Genomic DNA, 27827 nt, shown 5'->3' on the forward strand with positions numbered 1-27827 from the left:
CAGTAATGTTCCTACTGTAACAGATACCTAACAACTACCAGCAATAATCCACACAGTCAGAAATGGTCCCCGAGGAGAGAGATGGTAACAGAGAGAAAACCAAGAGTCACTTACCTAGTACTTGATGTCTTTTCCTGAATCCGGGTCACGGCACCAAAAGAAGAGTCCCTTACGTGTAACACAACACGCTTCGCTGATTCAGGAAGGTAATTTTATTAAAGTCTAGAGTACAGCTAACTGGATTGACTCTGGTTCTGGCTCTGGCTCGGTTCCCTTTTCTGCTGTGTGCTGCTGGAGGAGTTGTAGGTTGTGTGTCAGTCGACCTGCTGTCTCGCCGTTTCTTGCTCTCTCTCTCTCTAACAAAACACTCGTCTTTTTAAAGGCAGTGGATCGTGACCTCCTTTTTACCCTTGGTCACGCGGTCTTGACAGGTTTATCACGATTAATCTCCGGCACTGGAAGGAGGACACTTCCCCCATAGCCTCCGGCTATCGCACCTGGTTATTTGGCACTTGACATATAACCCCTGTCTAAAGTGTCTGGTCATTGTCTTTCACCTACTGTTTTGGGCGATGTACTGTGACAGTGACCCATAATTTACTATGTAAGCTACGTCTTTTAACTGAGGGTCATAGATCGTAACTGTCCGAATAATCACGCTGTTTCCTGTATACGTGACCATCCCCATGGTAGCTTGACCCTCGTAACAGTTTTTCACTGTATAGCTGTGTTACACCAGTATTAGTATTCAGATATTAGATCGGGGCTTGTCGTATCCCATGGCCAGTTGTGTCAGGATGTCATTCACTGGACTGTCTGGTCCAGATTCGGTTATTTAGAATTTTGACAGTTTCTCTGTGTCCAGTGATCCATAGTGGTCGGGGCTTATTTCGTGGACGCGGCCTATCTTGCCGAATGAAATTGTAGCCTGGAATTTCAAAGGCCGATTGTGGCGATAATTTGGTTTCTTGAAAAGCTATTATTTAGGGTTGAATTTTGTCTTGGGCGACGAGTGTCTTCAGCTCATACACGTTTCCTCGCAGTTCATTGCAATTTCACTTTGAAATAGCCATAGTTCGGGAAATTTGCAAGATTAGTTTATGAAGGACCATGGGTGACGCTATAATTTTGTTGTAACGACATGTTAAGCTAGCTTAGTGGGAGGATTAATTAGATAATGGTTTTGATGGTGATAAGTAAAATACTCAGACCTTTGTGGTATAACTTGGTTTTTGGTACGAGTACATGTGCTGCATGTTCTTCCATAAGCTGCAATGAATTAAATTAGTTTGTTGATTTTTTGTGAAGTGAGTGTGTTTGCAGGCAGAGGGTGTGCTGGAGTTTTTTTGTTTTAGGTGGGTTACGTGTGATAGTGGTTGTGGGTGAGGGTTGCTTTGGGAGGGTGGTGGAAGTAAGTTCAGGGTGTTGGTGGAGGTTGTGCGTTTTTGGGGAGGGATGGCGGCAGTGGGGGTTGTGTAGGACACAGTGCTTGGGGGTGGGGGTGGGGGGTGATGGTAACGGAGAAGGCCTTGCAGGTTTGTTTTAGTGGGGAAGAGAGGGTGGTTCCGGTGGGTGGGGAGGTACAATGAGCTGGGTTGGGCGTTACTTGTGGATTTTAGTGGAAGGAGGAGGTTATTGATAACGGATGATAGAGGTATCTGAAAGTGTATTTAATGAGTGGTTAGAAAGGAGGGAGCGGTGTGCCAGGTGAATGGGTGCAGGTTTGGGCAGGACAGATTGTTTAAGGTGTTTGTTGAGCCTGAGAATGTGTTTTTGTTGTATAAGGTAGGTGTTTTGATTTAATGTGTGTTCTCGTGTGTCGCAGTGTATACAGTATCTGTTCCATGTCCATTCACCGATTGAGTGTGTTTCTGATCCGCATTTTGGACAAAATGGCAGTGCTTTGCAAGTGTCGCGGGTGTCTGTGTATGAAAAGCAGAGTTTACATTGTGGGATTTTTTCCTGAGGGGGTGCACTTAGAACTGTACTGGACTAAACGTGATGTAACTTGGGAGGGTGGTTGATCTGAATGTGAGGAAAGCGGTTTGTGTGGTTGGTGTTTGTTGCGGGTTGTTTGTTTTCAATGGATTTGAAATATGTGATTTTTGGTTGTGCGGTGATAGTGTAATGCTTTTTTTGGTGTTGAGAACAGTGAGGTTGAGGGTAGGGTGGAGGAGGACATGAGGGGGTTGGGGGTGGAGTTTCACCTCTCCCGGCTACGACTTACCCCTACCAGCTCCAGCATACATTGTCTTCTCCGACGTCTGCGCCCCTAGCAAACACTCCATTTCGATCCCGTCTTATCAATCACCCTCACCAACAATCTCCCACCTCTCCCCTCAGGCATGGCTACCCACCCAATCTTCCCTACCAAGCAAACTCGCCTTCTTTGCTCCCTCCCCCCTCCTTTAAACCCTTTATGTTTATTTTATAGGCCCCCTTATCTATACCACAATACAGCTTAACTGTATTATCTATATAAAGTCAACCTATGCCATACCTATCTCCCAATTCCCCTTAAAGGCAGGCAATTTGTTAGTGACATTACACAGTTACAATTTATGATGGTTAATATTGTATAATCTGAATTTTGGCTGTATACTAGTTCTAACTGTCACCTAAACGATGTTGGTGACATATTGCCAAACTAACATGTAAAATTATAATAAACAGACAAAAAATAACTCTTGTATAAAACTGTAGGAAAACTGGTTAAATTGTAGTGTAAGCAGGGGGGCAGGGGCTTCATAACGGGACATTCAAACAATAAGTACCACATAGTGTTGTAGCACTTTGTTTCACTTGCTCTACTATGGGATAACTTTTTGACCGGGGTTACCGTTCATCATAGCGCGACCGCCTCCGTGGTGTAGTGGTTAGAGTGGAAGGTTGCGGGTTCGATCCCCGACCGCGTCATACCAAAAGACGTTAAAATATGGTACTTGTTGGTCCCTGCCTGCACAAGGACTGGTCGGCTCGGAGTCAGTATAATGTGTCTGATTGGCGCATTCATGCTTCACTGCGGCATGGTATCTCAGTGGGCTAGCACTGTAAAACCAGCTTAAGTCTGGGCTAGTACTAGAAGCCGCACATACACATACACACGCATGCACGTCGTCATATGAGCGAAATATTCACAAGCACGACGTTAAACCCAATTTCACCTCACCTCACCTCACAATAGCGCTAGATACATTGGGTAGGCCACGTAGTTGGCACTAAATATGTTGGGTAGGCTCTGACTGGCGGAGATGAACTCTGACCCATGTCAGAGGTCGTTCTAGAGCGCTATATACGTTATCTGGCTCGCTGGATTCAGTGTCTATCTCTCGGTCATCCGAGCAACATCAGGTAATATATCTGACACGAGGTCCTGTTTCAGGATCATTCCCTCCCCGTTGACAGCGTGGAATGTTTGGTCTTAAGTAGGGGGATGCTAGGTTCCTGTTACTAGTGCTAGGTCGGGTTGAGGGGAAAAGTAGAAGTAGGAAACGGAATAGGAATTAGGGTATAAACTTTGGGTAAATGTTCAGTTAAACAGGGTTGGTTTTGGTGTTTTTTTCAGAAGGAGTGTACAGGCTTTCATGTATCTGGATCTTTAATCAGCTATGTGAGTGAGAGAAATGTGTCATTTATAAGCTGTTAAGTTTTTGTTTGTATTTTCTACCTATTTTATTGTAATAATCTATTGTTATTGTTCTTTTTGTCTGTTTTTTCTCAATAGGCTTTATGCCCGATTCACGAACTGGTCACTGAGTTTTGAGTAGAGAAAAAGTCAACCTGAACGCACACCTATAAAAGAAAAGTACACAACGCCAAGTCCAAGAAAGGTTGATTCATCATCATGTTCCTACATACTACCTAGCTTAACTCAGCTGTCACTAGGCGATGGTTAGACACTGATCGTAAGTCAGGTAACTTTAGTGCAATGTTAAAGAACGTTAGTTACGTTTAACCTGAGTAAAGGTTGCTTCGTGAAAGGAGCCCCTGTTCACTGGCTAACAGAGACAAAAAAGCTAGGTTTAGGTACAGTCTGTCCATGCTTTATAACCTGGCTAAGGCCGCTTCACCATTGGCTGTCCGTCCACTGTGTGTCGGCGGAACTGTAGTGCACGGACTTCACGTGGTTGAAACTGACACCACACACGGGGACTCGCGTCAGGACGGCAGAAGTTCAGCTCTTTATTCTTGGGTAGTCTGTATTTTAAGACAGCCAGTATGAGAAATGACAAAATACTCACCGATGTCCCCCTTACTCTGCCATGCATAACTTGTTTTGGTCGCTTTGTGGCTGAAATACAGTTGGGTACCCCAGCAACGCGTCTTTCACCATACGGATAGATATTTTGTAAATTCTAATGGGAGGGTTGTTGATTTGAATGTGAGGTATGTGGTTTGTGTGGATGGATTGTTTGTTTTCGATGGATTTGAAATCTGTGATTTTTGGTTGTGAGGCGATAGTGTTGGCTATGTGGATATATTCTTTGATGTCCGTGAGTGTTTCCCTTGCGTCTACGTGTGTGACCCCCTGTGTGTATGTCTGCCAACGTGGTATTTGCCAACTAATGTCAACTATCATAGTTTACTCGAGAGTGAGTTGGTCAGTGAATGGAATGTTAAAGCCTCCGCCGCAACTGTTGATGTAATTGTATAGTATTTGCTGTTGTTGTTGTTTTTTGTGGGTTTAGGGATTAATGTGGGGGTCATGGCCTGGCGTGGGGAGGTATATGATGGTTGGGAGTGAAGAAGTGCGTCGAGGCCGAAGTTGATTGGTATGGTTGTTGGGAGAGGTGAGTGCAGGGAATGCTTTTTTGGGTGTTGAGAACAGTGAGGTTGAAGGTAGGGTGGAGGAGGACATGAGGGGGTTGGGGGAGGAATTAAGTTGAGTTTTAGAGCAATTTGGTTTTCAGGCGATGTGTTGTTTCGCCAAAATTAGTGTCAACAAGAATCACCACTGTCCTTTCCTTGCCGCTGGTGTTCCCCAGGGTGGCATCTCCAGACCAGTCCCTTTCCTTGCCGCTGGTGTTCCCCAGGGCGGCATCTCCAGACCAGTCCCTTTCCTTGCCGCTGGTGTTCCCCAGGGCGGCATCTCCAGACCAGTCCCTTTCCTTGCCGCTGGTGTTCCCCAGGGCGGCATCTCCAGACCAGTCCCTTTCCTTGCCGCTGGTGTTCCCCAGGGCGGCATCTCCAGACCAGTCCCTTTCCTTGCCGCTGGTGTTCCCCAGGGCGGCATCTCCAGACCAGTCCCTGGCTACTCCAATGGCCTTGTTTACCTCAGCTTCCGTGGCCTCCTCATCCATGTAGGAACTATTCCCGTCAGTGGTTGCGGTAGGGACCTGTGTGTATGAGTTTCGTAAGGAAGGTTGAGGTAGAATTTCAGTTATTCAATTACATCCCCGTCTGACATGTCCAACCTCATGGCACAGTAAACAGGGAAGACACCATTCTTTGATGTGACGTTGACGAGACGGGGAATCCTGGCTACACCCTCCAAACGTGTTTCATGTACAACTTCATGTGTGCCCAGAAGTATTCCTGAGTCGAACTCCACAGTTTCCTCTTTAATTGAAATTACTCTCCCAAACACCGACGAGAATCTTGCAAAATCGCGTGTCCATATTCCTCAGGAAGCCAATGCAGTCTAAATGCTCTCCTCGCATTGTTCACAAGAGAAATGTGGTCAGGGGTTTATAATAACTATTAATAACCGTTTTTTTATTTTAATGTAATGACGTATGAGGGTCAATTAACTTATATGAATTTGACTATCTAAAACAGTAGATAAAACAAAAATATAATGTCTCCATGGACAACAAGGCGGCGAGTAACAAGATGACTTCCAATAGATAACAGGAAATCCCTTCTATCTTAATAATAATTTGGAGCATAAATATTCCTAAATCTGAAGCAATTATTATCAGTATCTTAAACCAATAGCCTGCCGTCAAAATCATAATGAAATTTAACAAAAATAATTTTTTGAGATTAAAATGCCAACCCCACGTGCATTTCCCGTCCCAAAACTCAAGAACTTCATAAGGCTTTAGAGTCAAATTCTTATTCTGCAATCTCTCCCTCTTTCACATAGGCTTGCAACTTTTTTTTATGTGACACGGTATGTAGACATGTGTAACCATTGAAAAACACATTAATACAATAAAAATTCAGTAACACTTGAATATGAGGTGAGGTGAAATGTGGTTTAACGTTGCACTTAAGAATACTTCACTGATATGACGCGCCTTAGTGTGTATGTCTGCTGCTTGTACTAGCCCAGGCTTAAGCTGGTTTTATAGTGCTAGCCAAAGCTGTATATCAATAATCCCTTCTTTAGAATTGCTGTCCTGGGGCGTGTCCGAATCGTCATCACGATATCACCACATTTTGTTTTGTCACATCTGAGTTCGAAATCTTGGGGCATGTACAAGTTGTTATTTAGATGGAGAGGTACAATAATCGAATCACGCTACAGGACGTCCAAACTTACTGTACTCTGACTGTGGCGTGTGGTTTTAGTTGCCATCCTCCTTCAGTGCTGTCAAGCACAATCCTTGATATAGTCACAAATGGGACAACCGACTGATTCATTCTGCAGAGATTTCTTATGGATGTGGAAAGGGTCTTACTGATCCCCTCGACCTCTGCTTCTGTCTCCTCTTCACCATTCATGATGGAACTGTTTCCTTTCTTGTGCGGGTAGGACTTCTTTAAGGAACGCCTAAGTAAATTATTATTACCACCCTGCATTACTGAAATGCAGCAGTGAAGCATGAATACCCCCGCTCAGACACATTATACTGACTCCGAGCCGACCAAACCTTGTTGTACCAATTGCTGCGGAGTGCGCAAGGCAGGGACCAACAAGTACCCTATTTTAATGTCTTTTGGCATGACGCGGTCGGGGATCGAACCGTAAGTCAATTAAGCGTGTAAGTCAATTAAGCCAAAAGGATGGATCCAAAACCCATTTGCTGACGATGCTCCACAGAGAAGAAACAATATGACAAAGAATAAATGCTCAACAGACTCGTTTTCATTACAAAAAGTACATTTTTATAAGGAAATGACGTCTACAGCAAAGGGTAAAATTAGTGGGACAATATCGTGAAGGAGAAGCCATGATAAATTGTTGAGAAGAGGGATCAAGAAACGAGTCGTTGAGCAATAAAAAGGCAGATAGGGGTGAACATGTAGACCGTAAACACGACTTCCAATCATGTCCCAAGCATGTTCAAGGAGATTAAGTTCAGGTGACCTTGCAGGCAAGTAAGTTCATATGTGTGATGTTGTTGATCTAAACAACATCGTTAACAACTCTTTCTCGGGCCTTATCATCCGTAAATGAAGTTAGGACCCGCTTGTTGTACCAGAGGAATGATTATTAGGTAGGTGTACATGTGTGGAGCACATTCATGCCACACATTTCGTGTGTTGTTTCTGAGGACGTCCCAGTTTCACACATAGTGTCCTCCACTGTTCTAAGCAGACTTGTCCTTTTGTCTGAACTGGAATGGCGGACTTCTTCATCATGGGAACTTCTTCACTGGTCAATTTCTGCACGCCCTGATCCTCCTCATGTAGAATATCCTCTGGAGGCTCGCCCTGAGCATCGACCTGAACGTCTTTATCCACTATATCCTGGTTTAAAGTCAGTCACCTTTTATTCTGTCCATGTATGCTGCTTCTGTCCGATGTGCTCTCAGGGCCTCTGCAAAGGTTTACCTCGGTGCAGGTTTGGACATCGTTGGTTTCTTTGCGGTAAACTTGCATTCCTTCCTGATGTGTCCCACTTCTTGGCACTTAAAGCAGGGGGGTTGGAGGACCAGCCGTGGTCAGTAGGAATTGAAAAGGGTGTGTCCACCACCTGGAACGTAATTAGACGTGGAATGTTACTCACTTGGTTTCTAAAACAACCACGTAAGTTCACAGAAGGCACCAACTCATCTGCACTTATTTCGTCCTTGGCAGATATCACCGTTCCACAAGCTCTGAAAAACAAATGCTGAGGTAAAACACAACCATACACCGCAGGAAGCCAATGCCCACATATAAAATACCGTATACGGTCTACCAAAGAAAAGTAAACGACCACATCAGGGTTGATCTGAATAATCAGTAATCTATCTAAAACTAAGATTGTCATGTTTGGAAGTGGGCCCTCGAAAACAGTCAATTCAATATTTTCATTTTCGCTGGGGGGCAGTAAAATTGAAATAGTAGATACATATACCCATCTTGGTGTAAGGTTCCATAGAAATGGTAGGTTCTTGACAGGTATTAAAGCGCTAGTAGAAAATGCAACTAAAGCTATGTTTACCATTTGGAAAAAAGCCCCATATTTAAGCCCACCTATTGATTGCACCCTAAAAGCATTTGATACTATGATAAGTCCGATTCTCCTTCATGGATGTGAAGTATGGGGATTGGAAAACCTGAACATTATAGAAAAAGTACATCTCAGAGTTGTTAAATTTGCTGTTGGCCTTCGAAGCTCCACTCCAAACTTTATTGTGTATGGCGAGTTTGGCCGAGAACCGCTCTACATCAAATTATACAAACGAGTTATTTCTTTTTGGCATAAAGTAGCAACAAATAACCAATACTGTAAACTTTCCTCACTGGTGTATAATTGTATCTCTGTTAATAACTTTGGTTGTCAACTCCGATGGATATCTTTTGTTACAAGAATACTTAATACCTGCGGTTTATCAGAGGTTTTCTCAATCCCCCACAATGTCACCACGTCATGGCAGGTCCTAAAAGTTGAAGCTACTCTAAAAGATCAGTTTTTACAACATTGGCGTAGCTCCATAGAAACTAGTTCTAAAGGTCAATTTTATAAGTGTTTTAAAGATAAACTATGTTTTGAAAACTACTTATACTTATCCAGGGATATATATTTTCCTATATTAAAACTAAGAACTTGCAACAATAACCTACCAATTGAAACCAGTCGATGGCATTCTATTAAAAAAGAGGAAAGAATATGTAAGCTGTGTAACGCTAACGTTGTTGGGGATGAGTTTCACTATCTCTTTAGATGTGAAACTCTTCTCCAACAGTGAAATACCTATCTTGCGACATATATGTGTGATCTCCAAATACATTCAATGTTAAAGAAATTATTATGTAATAAAACTACTAAACATCTAAAGAACCTAAAGTCATTTCTGAATGTATTGTATAAATCGCTTACTTAGTAATATTCAAATGATCATGTCCAGCCACTTGCCATGTATATATTTGTTTACCTATGTATTTATATATTCTCATGTACCACTGTTGGTTGGTTGAGAAATAAACTTCTCTGTCTGTCTGTCTGTCTGTCTGAGAGTCGTGTAACAGATCCTTTCCCAAAACTCTTCTCCAAGAAAGGGAATAACTTGTACCTTCTGATAGGGAACCTCTATGGTCCGACAAACTCAAAGTGCACAATACACTTGCGCACTTCCATGAATGTTTCCGACCTCATTGGTCCATTGGCAGTCGTGTTGACCGTATCCATGTCAACTGAACATGGGGGCAGTCCGAAGACCAAAGGACTCAGAGCCCTTACAGGTAGACCTGCGAATAAGAAAAAGGTTATACTGTATTCAAAATACAGCCTGCAGATCACAGAAGTGTGTGCCATGTAAGTATGCTTTCCCCCTGATCGTAGTTACCATCTACACCATTCCGGCTTCACCAAACTCGGGTGGTGAGTTTGGTATTACCTCACTCATTAACTTTATGAAAACAAATACTGATAGGGAAAACCACTCTGAAATGGATTTATTTACATTTAAGCTGCATACACGTGCATCCCATACCCGGGACGCAGGGGAGACAACTTAACAGTCAAAACACAACTGGGTCACACTGGGATCCCATTTCAAATATATTACATGAATAATATTTACAAAACTACAAAACAAGCATAAATATCATCGATATTCATGTCTATAAGCTTGAAAGAAAGTTGAAAAAGACTCACAGCAAACACGAAATCCCAGCCTAAGGCCTTAAACCTACGCATACTCCATAATCAAGAGGCCTATCCAAATCAGTAACGATCGTTCAAAAAAACACTTCACCACAGTTAAGTTGTGACACTTCCAGGACTAGACGAGCCATCGGAATTAATGACGTGGGTTGGGCCACCTTGCCAGATGGACTCCCTTCTGTGGATATCCTCTATCGTGTCCATGACTGTTCGTGCCACCTTCTTCTTCTTCGTCATGGGTGACTGTGTCCGTTTCCTTTACACAGCTTCTGTCTCCATCTCGGAAGTGTCTGAATCTAGAGGCTGTTCCTGATATGTTGACTACTTATATAATGGAATAGACACACTATATATACATACTTAAAGTTAAAAACCAAATATATACAACAGTAACACTTAGATAAGAGATAAACAAAAAAACATATATTTATGTACATACCAACGTCGTCCTGTATAATATCCATATTCAAAAATCGAATTCCAGGTACAAATCCATATCGTCAGATGCACACTCTAAGCCACAACACAAAACACAAGAACCGACAGCAGGCCGTTGTTTGTTGATTGCATGTCTGTTTCCATAGTTCAGGGTCATATCCAAGTCGTCAGGAGCACAACACATAATCCGGCGAAAACTTCTGACCTCCGGTATATCATTACTGACCTCTGGGATCACTATGGCATCTTCTGATATAGTCGACCCGTGAAGATCCGGGGTAAAATAGGTCTTTAGCAACCCATTCTTGTCATAAAAGGCGACTATGCTTGTCGTAAAAGGCGACTAACGGATTGGGTGGTCAGGCTTGCTGACTTGGTTGACACATGTCATCTGCTCCCAATTGTGCAGATCGATGCTCATATTGTTGATCACTGGATTGTCTGGTCCAGACTCGATTATTTACAGACTGCCGCCATATAGCTGGAATATTGCTGAGTGCGGCGTAAAACTAAACTCACTCACTCACTCATTCTTATATGGTCATAGTATCTTCTGATACTGCCTGCTTAGGGGCAGCTTCCTGAGGTGTGGTTTCCTTCTTCGGGATTTCTTGTTCCTCTCTGTAACCAGTCGGTCCCTTGGATCTGGCCAACACCTCAGCATAACTCTTCCTCTGTGTCTGCATAGGGCGTTCTCTGACTTATCTGCCACCAGTGCATTCCCTACGAACATGACCAACCTCAAGACACTTGAGACACAGGGGTGTTCTCCCCGACATGGTAAACAGTAGCTGGAACACACCATTCCTTGATTGAATGTTAACAAGATGCGGAATCTTGGCTATGTCTTCAAAGGATATCTCCATGACCACATCAAAGATGCCCAACATACATTCAGCATCAAAGTCCTCAGTGCTCACTTGTTCCATGTGTTCCTCCAGGTCAGTTGTGACCTCTGGTATATCAGTACTGTCCTCTAGTATAACTATGGCAGCGTCTGGAGTATTAGTGGTGTTCTCTGGTACTGTCTGTTTAGGGACAGCTCCTTCAGGTGGGGCTTCTTTCCCCGGATTTTCTTCTGCATCCCTATATCCAGGTGATCCCTCAGCATAACTCTTCTTCCTTATATGGGTAGGATGCTCTATAATCCTTCTTGTTCCTGAACATTCTTGGCGAATATGACCCACCTCCATACACTGTAGACACAGAGGCGCCCTCCCTGACATGGTGAAAAGAAGCTGACAACAACCATTCCTTGACTGAATGTGCGGAATAGAGGTTACTTCCTCTAAGGTCATATCAATGACCACCCGATATATCCCCATGAGGCATCCGGCATCGAATTCCTCCATGCTGTTTACTTTCTTCACATCCAACACAACTCCGTAGTCTGCAAAGAACCTTCCCAAGAAATCACAGCCATACTCCTCCGGGAGCACGTAGTTTGTTCACTAAGGCGAAGTGAAGTAGTTGGTTTTTCAAGGGGAGAGCACGAACGCAGTCACCCACACTTACAAATTGCGCACCCGAGTCGTCCACATTTGGGACGATCGCAGGAGTCAACCAAGCCGATGTGCAATGGAAATGTCTCGCCCCGGGCCAACAGCTTTTTGGTGGGGGGGTGAAGTTAATTCCCAGCTTTTCTATTACATTGGCACACAGTGCATTTAACCTTCATCTCTGAGTCTTAAAATACCTATCACAGTGTCCAGATGAAGGCTAGTAACAATTATAATCTAAAGAAAAAGGAAATTAGCATGGATACATTTTAAAACAGTTCATATTGTCTGTAAGTCACTTTTTACACAGTCACATTAGTCTCTTATGTCACTTTATACTTGTATTCCACCACAGTTGTTGTCTTTCATTTCGGAATTAAGAGTTGTTTCCCTTTATATTTCAAGTCCTTGTATATCTGTTCTTTGATTTATATTAGCTCCCAGTCTGACTTTCCCTTTATGTGCTTCAAGTATTCTTCAACCTCACTGTCATCAACGTGCACTAATGGGTAAGGACTGACCTCACGCCTGATCTGTTTCACTCTCACAGTCACAGTCTCCTCTGTTTCCTTTCCCATTTCTCTCTCCCTGAACAATTCGAACACCAGAGTCGAATCGCAGGGGTCAACTAAGCCAATGTTCAATGGAAAGGTCTCGCCTCGGGTCCACAACCTTTTTTTTATTCCAGTTAGCTATTACATCTGAAGACAGTGCTGTTCAACTTTCACCTCTAAATCTTAAAAAATACCTATCACAGTTGTTAGATTAAGGTCTCTGACAATTAGTACTAAAGACGGAAGACATCATTCAGAACAGTTCATATTGTCTCTTGAAATCACAGTTATTCACACTCAGTAGTGTCTGTCTATTCCACTTTATATATATTTATACTCCTGCATAATTGCTTTCTTGTCCATTGGAATCACAAGAAGTTGTCCTTTTTCTTTTACATCAGTCACTACCTGTTCTCTGAGTTTTTTCAACTGCACAAATGTCCTTCCTTTCAACAGGTTCAGATAATTATCAAAGTCTATGACTTGAACATCAACCAAATGAGGTTGGGGGTATTTACGTCTGCTAACTCCTATCACAGCAGTCTCATAATGCAATCACTTCAGTCACATTCTCTATCACGCTCTTCTTTCGTTTCTCTGCTGTTTCCTGATGTGATGGTCCATGCAGGTAGCAAAGGCACTGCAAGTCCCCATGGTCCCTGTTATGGTGATCTACCTTCGGTTGCTTGCGATCTATAGCACATTTTTATGTTAAATTGTCTTCATGAATAAATTATTTATACACTCACGAGCTAGTTGTAGACACCATCTGTGATACTCTAGATATTTTACAGTCCTTCGATGACTGGCTATTTAACTATTTTAATTAATGTGTATGTTAACCTTTTCTCGTCACTATATGGCTGAAATATTGCCGATGTGACGTTAATGTTTTAACTTACTCACTCACTCACTCCTGATGTGATGTCTGTTTCCTCTTTCCTTCAGAGTCATCTGTTGAAACTGTGTTGTCCCGAATCTGTTCTTCAGACTTTTCACACTCTCCATGTACTCATCATCATCTGAATCACTGTAATTATCCACCCGTGTGTTCTTGTCTGAATTGGTTGAAACAACTTGCTCTGTAGACACAACCTGTGATGGACCAGGGCACTTCGCTCGCACATGTCCGAAACCATGAAACCTCAAACATATCGGTGTTCTCCCAGGTACTGTTATCAGTATTGACGCCTTGTCTGCAAACCGTAATATGCGTGGAACGTTTTCCTTTTCTTGTTCAGTTAAAAACATTCTAATGATTCGGACTCCACAGAATATCCTTTCACCTTCTACTTCCACATATTCCATGAGCACTTCCACAACAGCCTCGTTTTCATTACAGAAAGTACTTTTTGAATAAGGGTATGGCGTCTACAATAAAGGGTAAAGTTAGTGGGGACAATGTTATCAAGGGGAAGCCATGGTAACTGTTTTAGAAGGGGGTCAGGAAATGAGTCGTTCAGCAATAAAAAGGCAGATTTAAAAAGTACACCAGGAAAATGTTTGAAGATGACAGGCTCTGTACATATATTGGTAATTAACATTTGATAAAATACAAAACTGTTTACAGGTGAATTGGGAAACAATCAATTGAAATATCTTTAGGATTCTAAAAACGTTTGATTATATGGTGGTATATCATCGGAATGAGGCATTAAATAAGAAGCAAATTCAGCATTAATTTCTTTAAGTGAAAAACAAATCCAATACAAAGCAAAACTAGCATACTTACACTGACTATTATTAATAATTTTATGACGATAGTACAAACGTAAAGCATGAAGGCGAGTAGGTATATGAGGAAAACTGACACCTCCAAATTCCTTATTATTATATAAAACACGTCTAGCTAATGGTTCAAAATGATGGAATCCCCAGAAAAAATCAAATGCTTCGTGTGTGAAATATCAACAAAGTGCTTGGGCATGTGCAATACAGCTGCGACATACCACAACTTTGACATGGCCATGACATTGCAGATAGTGGATTTACCATACACTGATAAAAACCTATCCTGAAAATTGGAATTTAGAACCCCGTGTTATACACTGATAAAAAACTATCCTTAAAATTGGAATTTAGAAGTTTGTTAAAATTTTATCCAGTTATCATCGGGAGTAACATTACTGCGAAAAACAACCCCCCAAATTTTACAAGAATTGGGCCATGATATACCGAAGTGGTCGGCCGAAGAACACCATTTTCCAAAAGATATGGCCTTTGGTTTGACCATGTTTAGACGGGCACCAGTACCTCTACCATACCACTCACTCACTTGAAGCAAACGTCTGACAAAGGGCTGAGGCTGCAGCCTTGCCTGACTTCCTTCCTCACCGGGAATTTGTCCGAAAGGTGACCGTTTACTAACACGGTACTACTAACGTTATTATATAAAAGGCTGACCAGGTTGATAAACTCTGGACCAAACCCATACTGGTGTAGGACCCCTGAACATGAAATCAGGATTTACCCGATCTAAACCTTCTCTTGATCCAAGCAAACAAATGCCATAGAATCCCCTTTTTGCTGCACACATTCAGCTACATTCCGTTGGAGATGTATGTTGTCTGCTATTGATCTGCCTCTGATAGAACATGTCTGATCAGGGTGCACAATCTCAGCAATAACTGATGACAACCGGTTTTGTACAACCCTCGACAATATTTTATAATCTACATTTAATAGGCTGATAGGGCGCCAATTATGTAACAATTGAAGAGTTTGGGGGTCCTTACATAACAAAGAGGTACAACCTAGTTTTTGAGAATTGCTAAGAGTGCCCAAATGTATTGACAAATTATAAATATGTAGTAATGTATCTTGAAATAAAGGCCAAAACTTGAGATAAAACCCATCCAACCCGGGGGCTTTGTTATTATCCATCAGCCGAAACCCCTATGAAGCTAAAGTAAAATATTTCTTTTATTGGCAGCTAACTTTTTCCCATAAGCCAATACAAAAGTTTTAATTTGAGCCTTGAGGCGATCCCAATCCGCAAGAGACAAATCAGCCTGAACATTTAAAGATTCCTAAAACTTTTGAAATTCCAATATAAATGATTTGTCTTTAAGTAAGGAATTATTAAATTTCCAATACACAGGTCCTACAGAGATACAATCAACAACCTCCAGATCTAGAACACAATAGTCGTGATCAGAAATGGAACATGGTTGCACATCACAACTTTTTATAACCGGTTCTAAAGGAGCAGAGATACAAAATCTATCTAGCCGACAGCTAACATTTCCACCTCGCCATTTTGTGATATTTCTATTTTTATGTAAAGCCCGAAAAGGGTCAATTAATTTATATGAATTTGAAAAACGTTTCTTACCCGGAGGAACAATGCTGAGCTCCGGATCTATTTCTTTCTCCGGTTCCATTTCCTCATCCTCAAACACATGATTCCTCTGATTATTCTTGCCTTGAACTATCTCTGAGTAAGATCTTTGTGCTGCAGCACGGAGCACAGGCTGTGAATTTTTTGCCCTGTTGCTGCATTAACGTTTGACATGGCCGACCTCCTCAAACTTTAGACACAAAGGAAAGGAGGTCGACCAGCCACTGTGAACAGCAAAGGGAAAGTTGATAAGTCAGGAGCAGTTACATGAAGTAAATGGGGGATTTTTCGAATATCCTCATGTGAGCATTCCAAAATGCACTTTGCATAGAGCTGTTCAGCAGCTTGGCTTGATTTGAGAGTTACAAAACACTCGTATCCCTTGTCACGTTTGCTAATGCGCTTAACACATTCCATCCTTACAATGTCGTTGACAAACTCCATCACTCCAAGTCGGTTTGCACTAAACCTGTCCGAACCATAGAACGTCAGGCGGATGACACGATCCCCGATGTCCTGATCTGTTTCTGCAAGACGTGGACCAGCATTCACTTTCACGATCGCAGCCATGATGAAACTAAATGGGGGGAGTCCGAAGACAAGGACAAAGTCCAGCCTGCCCGTCGACCTAGACACAGAAAAAAAGTATTAATTCTCGAAATACTATCTTGCAGATCCAACAAAATCTGTGCCAGGTAAGTATGCTTTTGCCTGGTCGGAGTTTTCATTTGCATCACCCTGGCTTCACCCCACTCGGGCGTATGGTAAACAACGCTTCACATATATTCCATGACAGGTTTCTTGTTCATACTGTTTAATGTACAGGACACTGCATTAGCACATATACTTTATGAAAAATATTACTGACAGAGAAACCCACACAGAACGGGATTTATTTACATTTAAGCTGTATAAACGCTCTCCTCATAACAGCACGCTAAAGAACTCCTTTTGTGATTGTTCAGGGCAACTTAACCGGTGTGGGCTACAGGGATCAGGTTCTTCGACCTGTGGCAATTCCTTTTCAGCAACGTCATGGCCCTGGGTTAACATTCAAATGGGACAATGCCCGCCCTCATACGGCAAGGGTTGCTATGGATTTCTTGCAATACCACAACGTTGACTTACTGCTTTGGCCTGCAAATTCACCAGAACTCTCCCCGATAGAGCATATTTGTGATGAGATGCATTGACGTCTATGCCGTATTCCTCATCCGCCAGATAACGTCCTTGGCCTTGCAACAGAACTTGAGATAATCTGGCGTGACATCCACAAGCCTTCCTTGCACGTTTGATAGGCTCTATGCGTTGTCGATGCACTGCTGTTCTCAATGCCGATGGTTGACATACCCGTTGTTGAGCTTGTGACATGGTCGTTTGACCCCTGTCCCGCTTGTGACTCGTGACGTCATTGTGATTGACTTTTCACTTGAAATTCTCCCGACTTGTTATGGTCTCATGATCCCTCCATTAAAGTTTATATGTACCTTTGACATTGTTATCGTACCTATCAACTGGGATAATATTTTGACAATGCAGTTTTCTTTATGTGGCTAGTATATATGACTATTTTGGTGTCTACACCAAACGTACGTAAAACGTAGTACATATACATATACAACTATACAACAGACATACTGCAAAGAAGCAACAACTAAATAAATATACAAAAGTATGATTACAATAGTTAAACACAAATATACAAAAGTGTATATGTTAACAATACTCCCAACAATCAAGTCCCAGCCAAAGCTGTATATTATTAATCCATTGTTCTGAATCCCAGTCCATGGGCATGTCCGAATCATCATCACAAACACAACACACTTATTTGTAACTTGTTTAAGTGGCATTTAGAAGGTGAATGCCACTTAAACAAGTTATCCGCCGTCTTCATGGAGATGTGGCAGTATGAGACATCAACAAACTCAACCTCTCCTTGTTGTACACTTATTTGTAAGCACAACTATGAGTTCGAAGTCCAAAGGCATGTCCAGCTCGTTATCTATGTGAGAAGACATAAAGAACAAGTTATGTCACAGGACTTCCCACACTACTACTCCCAGAATCACCTGTGTCCACATCGTGGGACTGCAGCTTCCACCCTGATGCCTCTCTCATATAGGCATCCTTCATGGCATCATGTACCATTTTCGCAGCCTTATCAGGTTTCCTCGTTGGCGAAGAGGGCAGTTTCCTGGTGTTTCCTGTCGAGGCTTCCGTGACTGTCACATCCATCTACCCCGTACCTTCACCAACAGATTCATCCGGAGCCGTGACTGTTGTTCCCTCCGCATTACTGTCCACATGAACTGATTCCGTGACTGTCACATCCATCTCCCCAGCACCATCACCAACAGGTTCATCAGGATCCGTCACTGTTGTTCCCTCTCCACTACTGTCCACAGGAACCAATTCCGTGGTGTTGATGTTCTCCTGAGCACCCTCACCAGACCAGTCCTTCGCTTTGCCAATGGTCTCATCAATATCGGCCTGTATCTCTGCTGCCTCATCCTCTTCTTCATCCATGTAGGAATTATTTCCTCCAGGTATTGAAGAAAGGGCCTGCGAGTAGGATTTCCTTAAAGAAGGCTGAGGTAGAATCCTAGTTTGTCCCTTACACTCCCGCCTGACATGACCAACCTTATGGCACTTTAAACACAGAGGTGGACGTCCAGCCATAGTTACAAGCAGAGGGAAGACACCATTTCTTGATGTAATGTTGACAAGATGGGGAATCGTAGCCACATCCTCCAAACACGTTTCCAATACGACTTCATGTGTCCCCAAAAGAACTCCGGAATTTTGGTTGTTTGGTTGATCAACGTGTATCATGCGACCAAAGAAAGTTAGTCGAGATTCGTGTAGTTGTCAACGTTGTTTCAACGTAAGGAACCAACAAACTGTCAACTAATTGTTTCCTTGGCAAATTTGATACATTATTCATATTGGTAATAGGTATCCAACTTAGCAACTATCATTTCGGAACATTAATTTCATAAACGATCAAGATCGAGCTAGTGACACATATAATCTTATATATTGTTTGATTGTGCATCGATCAACGGACGGAAATATTACGTAAATCGCAATTGAAAATGAAAACATCAATGATTTTAGGTATAAAGTCATCAGTTATCCGAATTGCATTACATTTGATATTTTCCCACAAAACTGTCAAAATTGTATAATTCCCGACAATTTGCTTTCAAACACTTGCCAGATCGCCTCGTTTGGCCATATCCGGACATGCGCACAATTATCGCGCGCGCAAAGGCAGCTGATCGTTGTCAGTTTACTTTGGCGAAGCTCAACGCAATATCGTTCTATATTCAACATCTTCACGGCATGCTGGTGTTTATTTGGTAAGTATGTCCTTCATGTATAATGAAAACGTAGGAATGTTGTTTATATCTAGCAGGTCAATGTAGCAAGAAACTCCGAATTAGGGCTCATGTTTTATCTCACAAGGGTACCGGTATGTCACATACATGTTTCTCAAAATTTAGGGGAAGCCCGTGTTTTCCATAAACTTGTTTTGTTATTTTTCAATATATTTGAATGCATATATTTGGCATTTTATTATATAATCGAATAAGATTTCCTTTCGTATCCATCACCTGATTTGGATTTTGCAAATATACATTTTCAAATAATCAATGAAGTACATCAATATAAGGGACCATTCATAATTATATGGCTGCGGGTGGGGGTGATGATTGTAAAAGGGTGTGTGTGTGTCACCCATTTTGTTCAGGGGAGCTAAGGGGGTCAGTAGTTTTGTACACACGTACTATGTTTAATATAATGCTTAGAAATTATGGGAAGGGGAGAGGGCGTCATAGATATTGTACATGACATGCAGGGTGGGGCGTCACTTATTTCGTACATAAACTTTACGGGGGAGGGTAATTCACATTGTACATGCTTCTTCTTAAAAATCATCATCACCCCCAAGCCATACATTTTGAACGGTCCCTAAGGGCAGCTATACAAAATCGAATAGAATTTATCAACATTTTATATTGCATCACATTATTATGAACATTTGTTCGTTTGAATAGATCTATCAGTAAATTATGCATTGAGCAGGCTCTGAACTCTGTCAACATATGCATATTATTTGGGGGTGGGGGTGGGGTGGAGAATGGCGAAAGGAAATCTTTCTCAGATCATGCAACGAAAATTCACATCAAAATATATTGTGCAAGTCTTTGTTAAGGATGAAATTGCATATAATTTATTTGAACTTTTATTTATTTACAAAATGTGTAACTTCACTAATGATTCTTTGATGGGACAATTAACAAAACTGCACTCACAGACTTTCATTCTTACACTTGTTTGGAAGGGTTCAAATGATGATTCATGTCTCTTAAAGGTTAAAATGTTACATACAAAAGAAGGAATTTAGTAAGGAACATTTAATTATGAAATATGATATAATTTTAATGGAATTTGCAGAAATCTCATCTTCGAAGACTGGGTGGCTTGTTTCCAGTATATCCACCACAAAGGTTGATCATGTAAGAGAATAATTTGACAATGATTTCTTCCGGAGATGTTTAGTTTAATGAGCACTCCCTTGCCTAGCGCCATATTGTTTTTCGCCGTAAAGAGCTGGATGCGAGAAAGCACGCGAGAGGACAGAAGTCATAAATTTATAGAGATATATAGATGTTTATTGCTGGGTGACACACTCTTCAGGTATTTGGTCAGCTGTAGAATTTGAATATGATGTTTCTTTATTATTGTCAAAGTGTAGGTTTTTCATTATTTTGCATTTAAATGTGTGTGCAGTGAAACATCCTGAGATTTGGAAGAGTCCATTATTTAGAGTACAGGTATTGTTATATATCAGCATTTTATGTACTTGTTCCCTTGTCAAGATCATCTATCGAGTATATTAGAGAGAAGTTGTATATTTGTAGTGTTTTAAATCAGAGTTAGTTTCAGTGTATGACCTACATTTCAATATGTTTTGGCCACCTGTCACCCCTTTGGTCAAATAGAGTAGGACTTCCATTTCTTGGAATTGAGAGTCAGAGATGCACTGTTTCCAAGAATTTGCGTGTGCCAGCGATGTTTGTTTACGAGTACATTAAGTCTTATTGAGTGTAGATTGGAGTTGTAAGAGATGTTATTCAGTGTCTTATTATTCAGGGTATGATAGATTATTTCTGGCAGGGTAGAGTTTAATCTCATTTGTTTATTGTTCATGATTCAGAGAAGCATAGTTATGACGTCGCAGATATTATAGGCACAGATAATTCATTATATGAGAGATTTTCTAAGAGTTCCTATAAGAGATTAAGTGTAAACATTTCTGAATTATGAAGAAGTTATTTATCTGAGTTTTATGAGTGTACAAATGACAGAGAGACAGAGTAGATAATAGGGAATATATTGTATACTTATGAGAGCTCATTATTGTTTTCAGAACTACATGATCCATACTTCCTTGTGTTTGGGAATAAATGGTGTTGGAAGACCTCCCACAATAGACTTGTTCTTTGACCTGTGAACCACCACCCATTTTGTTTTCTTATCATTTAATGTAAAATGGCTTTTGTTACAATTTATGACTCCTGTTAGCAAAATTGCTACATCAGTACAACTCCTGTTTAATTTCAAATAATCGTTTCCGAAAATCTCTAAAAAGAACTAAATCTGACAGAATAACAACAATCCTCCATTGTTTTGCAGGACAATGTCAAACAATTTGATGTCAAGAATGAATGTTGATGGGCAAAACGGCAAGTTTTCTTTTAAGAATACAAGGTTGTATTCAATCATCTCTGGTAATTTAATTACCAAATGCAGCATTTTCATCATGACCGTAGAAATAATATTTGACAGTAAAGCATTGTCTAATTCATCCTAATTCATAGTTTAATTGAATAATCAACTTGAAATTGAGGATATTCTTTGAAAATGTTTAAGAAAACTTCCATTCCTTTAGTTGAAAATATAAGTTGTTTACATTTTTCGTCACATTTTGTATTGATGCTGTTCATATGTTCACATGGCAAGTTACAGCAGTGAAATGAACCTTTCAAGTGATTGATTAAACAAATACTTGAATCATTTAAGACACTATATCTTCCATATAAAATTATTCATGTATTTAAATATATAATTTCAAAATGTGTCCTATCTCATGGGAATGAGATTGGAATGCATCCGAAGCAAATTCCAAGAAAGAGTTAGGAACGTTTCTGAAGTATCCACCTGACCGCCAGGCAGGGAGTGGCAGAAAGAAGAGAAGCTGTATGTCAGTTTAATGCAATATGCAGATGACATTGTGTTATTATCACAACAGAGAACACCTACAGACTATGTCATGTGTGATGTTTTACATTATGTCTTAAACTACGTTTTTCTCTGTGCGTTTGTGTTCATAAAGATTTCATAAAAAGTGACTGGTTTTATGTGCTGTCTTCAGGTATAGTTCCTGTTCATCTTGGATCCCTTTCATTGTGAAAGTAATTGCATTGTGTTTATTCAGGGGTCTGTCTAATAGCTGAAATTCAGACAAAATGTCTTCTCGGGACAATTTCCACCTTTTCAAGATAACAATACAACAGAAAATAGTTTTTCTTAATTTGGAATACTCTTTTCTTCTTACTGGAATTATACGTCCAACTGACATAAAACTTAAATGAACATTATATTGAATGTGGAATTTTAACCAAGTATTTTATCAGGTAAATATTTTTACTGCAATTTTATGTTTGAACACTGTTTATTGCAGGTAGCTTTTTGGGTATTTTAGCTGGATGCATGAGTTTGGTGCTACTTTGGTGTGTAGTATAAAGATGAAGTGCGAGTCTATTTACAGGAAAGCGTAATACCTCCCAGACACAACCACGGAACAACCCATTTTCAACGTTAACCCCACTCGGGTGTCTGTTAAACAACGCTTCACATATATTCCATGACACGTTTCTTGTTCATACTGTTTAATGTACAGTCACTACATTAGCACATTCACTTTATGAAAAAAATAATGATAGAGAAAACCACACAGAACGGGATTTATTTACAATTAAGCTGTATAAACGCTCTCCTTATGTCCGGGACGCAGGGCAGACAACTTGACAGTCAAAACACAACTGGCTCTCAATGGGATCCCATCTGAAATATATTCAAGTCAGAGCTGAATGAAACAGATTCTTTTGCTTAAGTATATAGCTTTACACATGCACATTCAAGGTATAGAGTTTGAAAACCTCCCTGGAAAAACAGTCATCTGTAAGTGACTTTGAAGGGAAAAGTTTCTTATTAAAATTTCTATTTTTAGGTTTGTTTTTCAAGGGGAGAACGCAAACGCAGTTCCCCACACTTATAAATTGCGCACTCGAGTCGTCCACATTTGGGACGATCGCAGGGGGTCAACCAAGCCGATGTGCAATGGAAAGGTCTCGCCCCGGGCCCACAGCCTTGCTTTTTTTTTGTTTTTGTTTTTAATACAGTTTATTCACTGGTATTCTTTTTACATGTGCAGACAGTGCTGATTTAACCTTCATCTCTATATCCTAAAAATCCTATCACAGTTTCGAGATGAAGGCTACTAACATTGAAATCTAAAGTCGGAAAGCATGGAAATAATAAGTCATATTAGAACAGTTCAGAAAGTCTATTACACAACCAATATTGTCCGTTTATGTGAGTTTACATTTAAACTCCTTCTGAAGGGAAGTCTGTCCTCTGGGAATCATTAAACTTTTCCCTTTATCAATCAGTTCCTTCTCAGCCTCCGTTCTGAATGTCAATGCTTCCTGTTTAGTCTTGCCTTTCAACTGTCTCATGTAATTGTCCAAATCCTCAGAATTCACTTCCACACCTGGAAAAAACGAGTCTTTACGCACAGTCAGTTTAATTCTTATAGGCACAGTTCTCACTGGTTCCCCTGGCTTTAGCTTCTTGTCCACCCTGCCACACTCTGAAGTTGTAGGTGATGAAACCACAGTCTGTCTCTCCACTGTACTCTTCTTCCTCTTCTCTGTGACTGTCTTGTCCTGTGAAGTAATGCCCTGTGCTGCCGGAACTGTTATCTGTATATCCTTATTGCTGTCCAATGAAACATATTCCTTTACACTTGGCACACTCTCCATATCATCATCATCATTATCCGAATCACTGTCCTTATCCATGGGATAACTGTCTATATCCGTTCCAAGATCTCTGGTTTCTTTCTGTGCTGAACCTGCAACTGGGCACCTTGCTCTGACATGTCCAACACCATTACACCTAAAGCATATTGGTGCTCGTCCTGGTACTGATATTAACATGGATTGTTTGTCTCCGAAGCGAACCATGTGGGGTATCCTGTCCTTTTCTTCCTCAGTTAGCTCCATTTTCACAATACGGACTCCGGAAAACACCTTTACGCCTTCAACATCGACGAATTCACGCAACACTTCAACAACTTTCCCAAACCTTGAAAAGTATTCCTGGACGAAAGTTTTTTAGTTAAATTTCTATTTTTTACTTTGTTTTCCAAGGGGAGAGCGCGAACGCAGTCCCCCACACTTATAAATTGCGCACTCGAGTCGTCCACATTTGGGACGATCGCAGGGGTCAACCAAGCCGATGTGCAATGGAAAGGTCTCGCCCCGGGCCCACAGCCTTGTGGATCACTGTAAAGCCTGTGCTAGGTAAGTATGCTTTTCCCTGGTCGCAGTTTTCATTTACATCATCCTGGCTTTGAAAAAAAAAAAAAATAAAAGACTTAATACATACTCGCTCGTTGCTGTATTATTCCTATATTACTCAAAATGATGAGGATTCCTGAATATTCGGCCATGCCGCCTGAAACCTGCAAACTGGTCCAAACCGGATAATAGTTTTTAGACTGGTCATTTATATAGATTACGCAAGAAAATAAACCACCAGACTAGGTTTAGTCTATAGATGGGTAAGAAATAAAGAGCTGTTTCGCACATGAAACAGAACAGGCACACCAGCCACAAGTTGACATTTGTTTATTTTACATAAATGCCCAAGTTGCAAAACTTCCTGAACGCTCTTCGTATGTACTCATATTCGAAACAGGATCATTATTCAGCATTATAACGAATGTAAGTTTTTTGCTTAACACTCGGAACATTGTTACACAATGAAAAGCATTTATATTTGGTATGGAAAGATTACAGGGCGACATCTTAAACATTAAATGTGGACTTTGCAAATCCACTCATTTATTACTAAAACAAACAAATAATAACAACGACAAAAAGAAGAAAAAAAAGCCCAACACCCCACCCCCAAAACCAAAACCAAACAAACAAACAAACATCCACACATGACGTCCACACCTCACCCTACACACACGGCACATGACGACCACACCACACCCTACATTCACGTCACACCACGATCACACAACACGCTACACACACATCACATGACAACTACAGCACACCGTACACACACGTCACACGGCGACCACACCACACCCTACACACACCACATCACAACCACATCACAACCTACACTCACGTCACATAACTATCACACCACACCCTACACGCACATCACATGACGACCACACCACACCCTACACACGTCACATGACCACTACACCTAACCCTACACACACGTCACATGACGACCACACCAAACTCTACACACACGTCATATGACCACAACACAACCTACACACGTCACATGGCTATCACATCACACACTACACACACCACATGAGAAGCACATCGCAACCTTCACACATGTCACACGGCGACCACACCACACCCTTCCCACGTCACATGACGACAACACTACACCTTGCACACACGTCATATGACAACCACATCACAACCTACACACACGTCAGATGACGACAAGATCACAACCTACACACCAGTCACATGATATCCACCCCACACCCTACACACACGTCACATGACGACCACACCACACCCGTCACATGACAACCACATCACAACCTACACACGTCACATGCTGACCACACCACACCCTTCACACACGTCACATGACATCCACACCACACCCTTCACACACGTCACGTGACGACCACAACACAACTTACACACACGTCACATGACGACCCCACCACACTCTACATTCACGTCACACCACGATCACACTACACCCTACACGCCCATCACATGGCAACCACAACACACTAACACGTCACACGGTGATCACATCACACCCTACACACACCACATGACATCCACATCACAACCTACACACACGTCACATGACGACCACACCCTACACAGCCGTCACATGACATCCACACCACACCCTACACACACGTCACATTACAGCCCCACCACACCCTACACACACGTCACATGACAACCACATCACAACCTACACGCACGTCACATTACAGCCCCACCACACCCTACACACACGTCACATGACAACCACATCACAAACTATGCATACGTCACATGGCGACCACACCGTACCCTACACTCACGTCACAAGACGACCACACCACACGCTACACACACATAACATGACACCACATCACAACACTAACACATGACAACCACATCACACCCTACACACACGTCACATGACACCAACCACACCCTACACACACGTCACATGACAACCACATCACACCCTACACACGTCACGTGACATGACGACCACACCACACACCACATGACATACACATCGTCACATGACAACCAAACACACCCTACACACCGTCCATGACAACAAATCGTCACACACACGTCACATTACAGCCCCACCACACCCTACACACACGTCACATGACAACCACATCACAACCTACACATACGTCACATGGCGACCACACCGTACCCTACACTCACGTCACAAGACGACCACACCACACGCTACACACACGTAACATGACAACCACATCACAACCTACACACACGTCACATGACGACCAAACCACACCCTACACACTCGTGACATGACGACCACACCACACCCTACAAATATGTCACATGTAAACCACATCACAACCTACACACAATGGACATGGCGACCACACAACACCCTACACACACGTCATAAGAGGACCACATCACAACCTACACAGACGTCACATGGCGACCACACCACACCCTGCACACACGTCACATGACAACCACATCACACCCTACACACACGTCAGATGACAAACACATAACAACCTACACACACGTCACATGGCGACCACACCACACCCTACACACACGTCACATACACTCATAATAAAAGCACGTGTGACACACGACAATGTCACATACACACATCACCAACTACGGTCATGGTGAATGACAACCACACCACTAACTCCACTCACCTCACATATACCCACAACAAAAGCAGTTGAATAATTTAAGCTTTCAACAATCACGCAGATGATCCTGGTTTAGTGAGCAGATAGAGTGCAATTGTGCTTCACCATCTGCTTCAAAATCAGCGTCAACACGTGTTGTTGGCTCGATGAATAATGATAATGTTTGGATATATGTTTGACACGGACATACTACCGAGTGTCCATTACAATGTAAAATGTTCTCGTCACGATGTGGCTGAAATATTGCCGATGTGACGTTAAATATTAACTCACTCACTCACTCACTCACTCACTATCGAGTGAAATTGAAACGACAGCTTTTAACTGTATGCTGCCGCACCATTGACACCGGAGGTGAGGTGAAATTGGGTTTAACGTCGTGCTTGAGAATATTTCGCTCATATGACGACGTGCATGCATGTGTATGTTTATGTGCTGCTGCTTGTACTAGCCCAGACTGAAGCTGGTTTTATAGTGCTAGCCCACTGAGATACCATGCCGCAGTGAAGCATGAATACCCCGCTCAGACACATTATACTGACTCCGAGCCGACCAGTCCTTGTTGTACTCATTAATGCCGAGCGCCAGGCAGGGACTAACAAGTACCATATTTTAAAGTATTTTGGTATGTCGCGGTCGGGGATCGAACCCGCGACCTTCCGCTGTCCGAGCGGACATTCTAACCACATTGGCACCGGAACAAATGTGTTGA

The 27827-nt window shown here is 41.8% G+C and overlaps 1 protein-coding gene, 1 long non-coding RNA gene, 1 other non-coding gene and 2 pseudogenes across 3 annotated transcripts in view; 2 read left to right on the plus strand and 3 right to left on the minus strand.

The window, feature by feature from the left end:
• The window catches only part of LOC124257850 (perlucin-like), a 99716-nt gene that overhangs the window by 46963 nt on the left and 24926 nt on the right, over positions 1–27827 (plus strand). The gene's annotated exons all lie outside the window — the stretch shown is intronic.
• On the plus strand, positions 58–27601 carry LOC124257852. The gene is made up of 4 exons (XR_006893389.1): positions 58–206; positions 2157–2163; positions 10283–10298; positions 27591–27601. It is a non-coding gene; the product is annotated as an uncharacterized LOC124257852 (long non-coding RNA).
• On the minus strand, positions 11901–12029 carry LOC124257900 (annotated as a pseudogene).
• On the minus strand, positions 23128–23266 carry LOC124257899 (annotated as a pseudogene).
• Positions 24318–24481, minus strand: LOC124257915. The gene has a single exon (XR_006893438.1). It is a non-coding gene; the product is annotated as a U1 spliceosomal RNA (small nuclear RNA).

Source organism: Haliotis rubra, unplaced genomic scaffold (assembly GCF_003918875.1).
Source record: "Haliotis rubra isolate DU_JTF1 unplaced genomic scaffold, ASM391887v1 Scf677, whole genome shotgun sequence".
NCBI lineage: Eukaryota > Metazoa > Mollusca > Gastropoda > Lepetellida > Haliotidae > Haliotis > Haliotis rubra.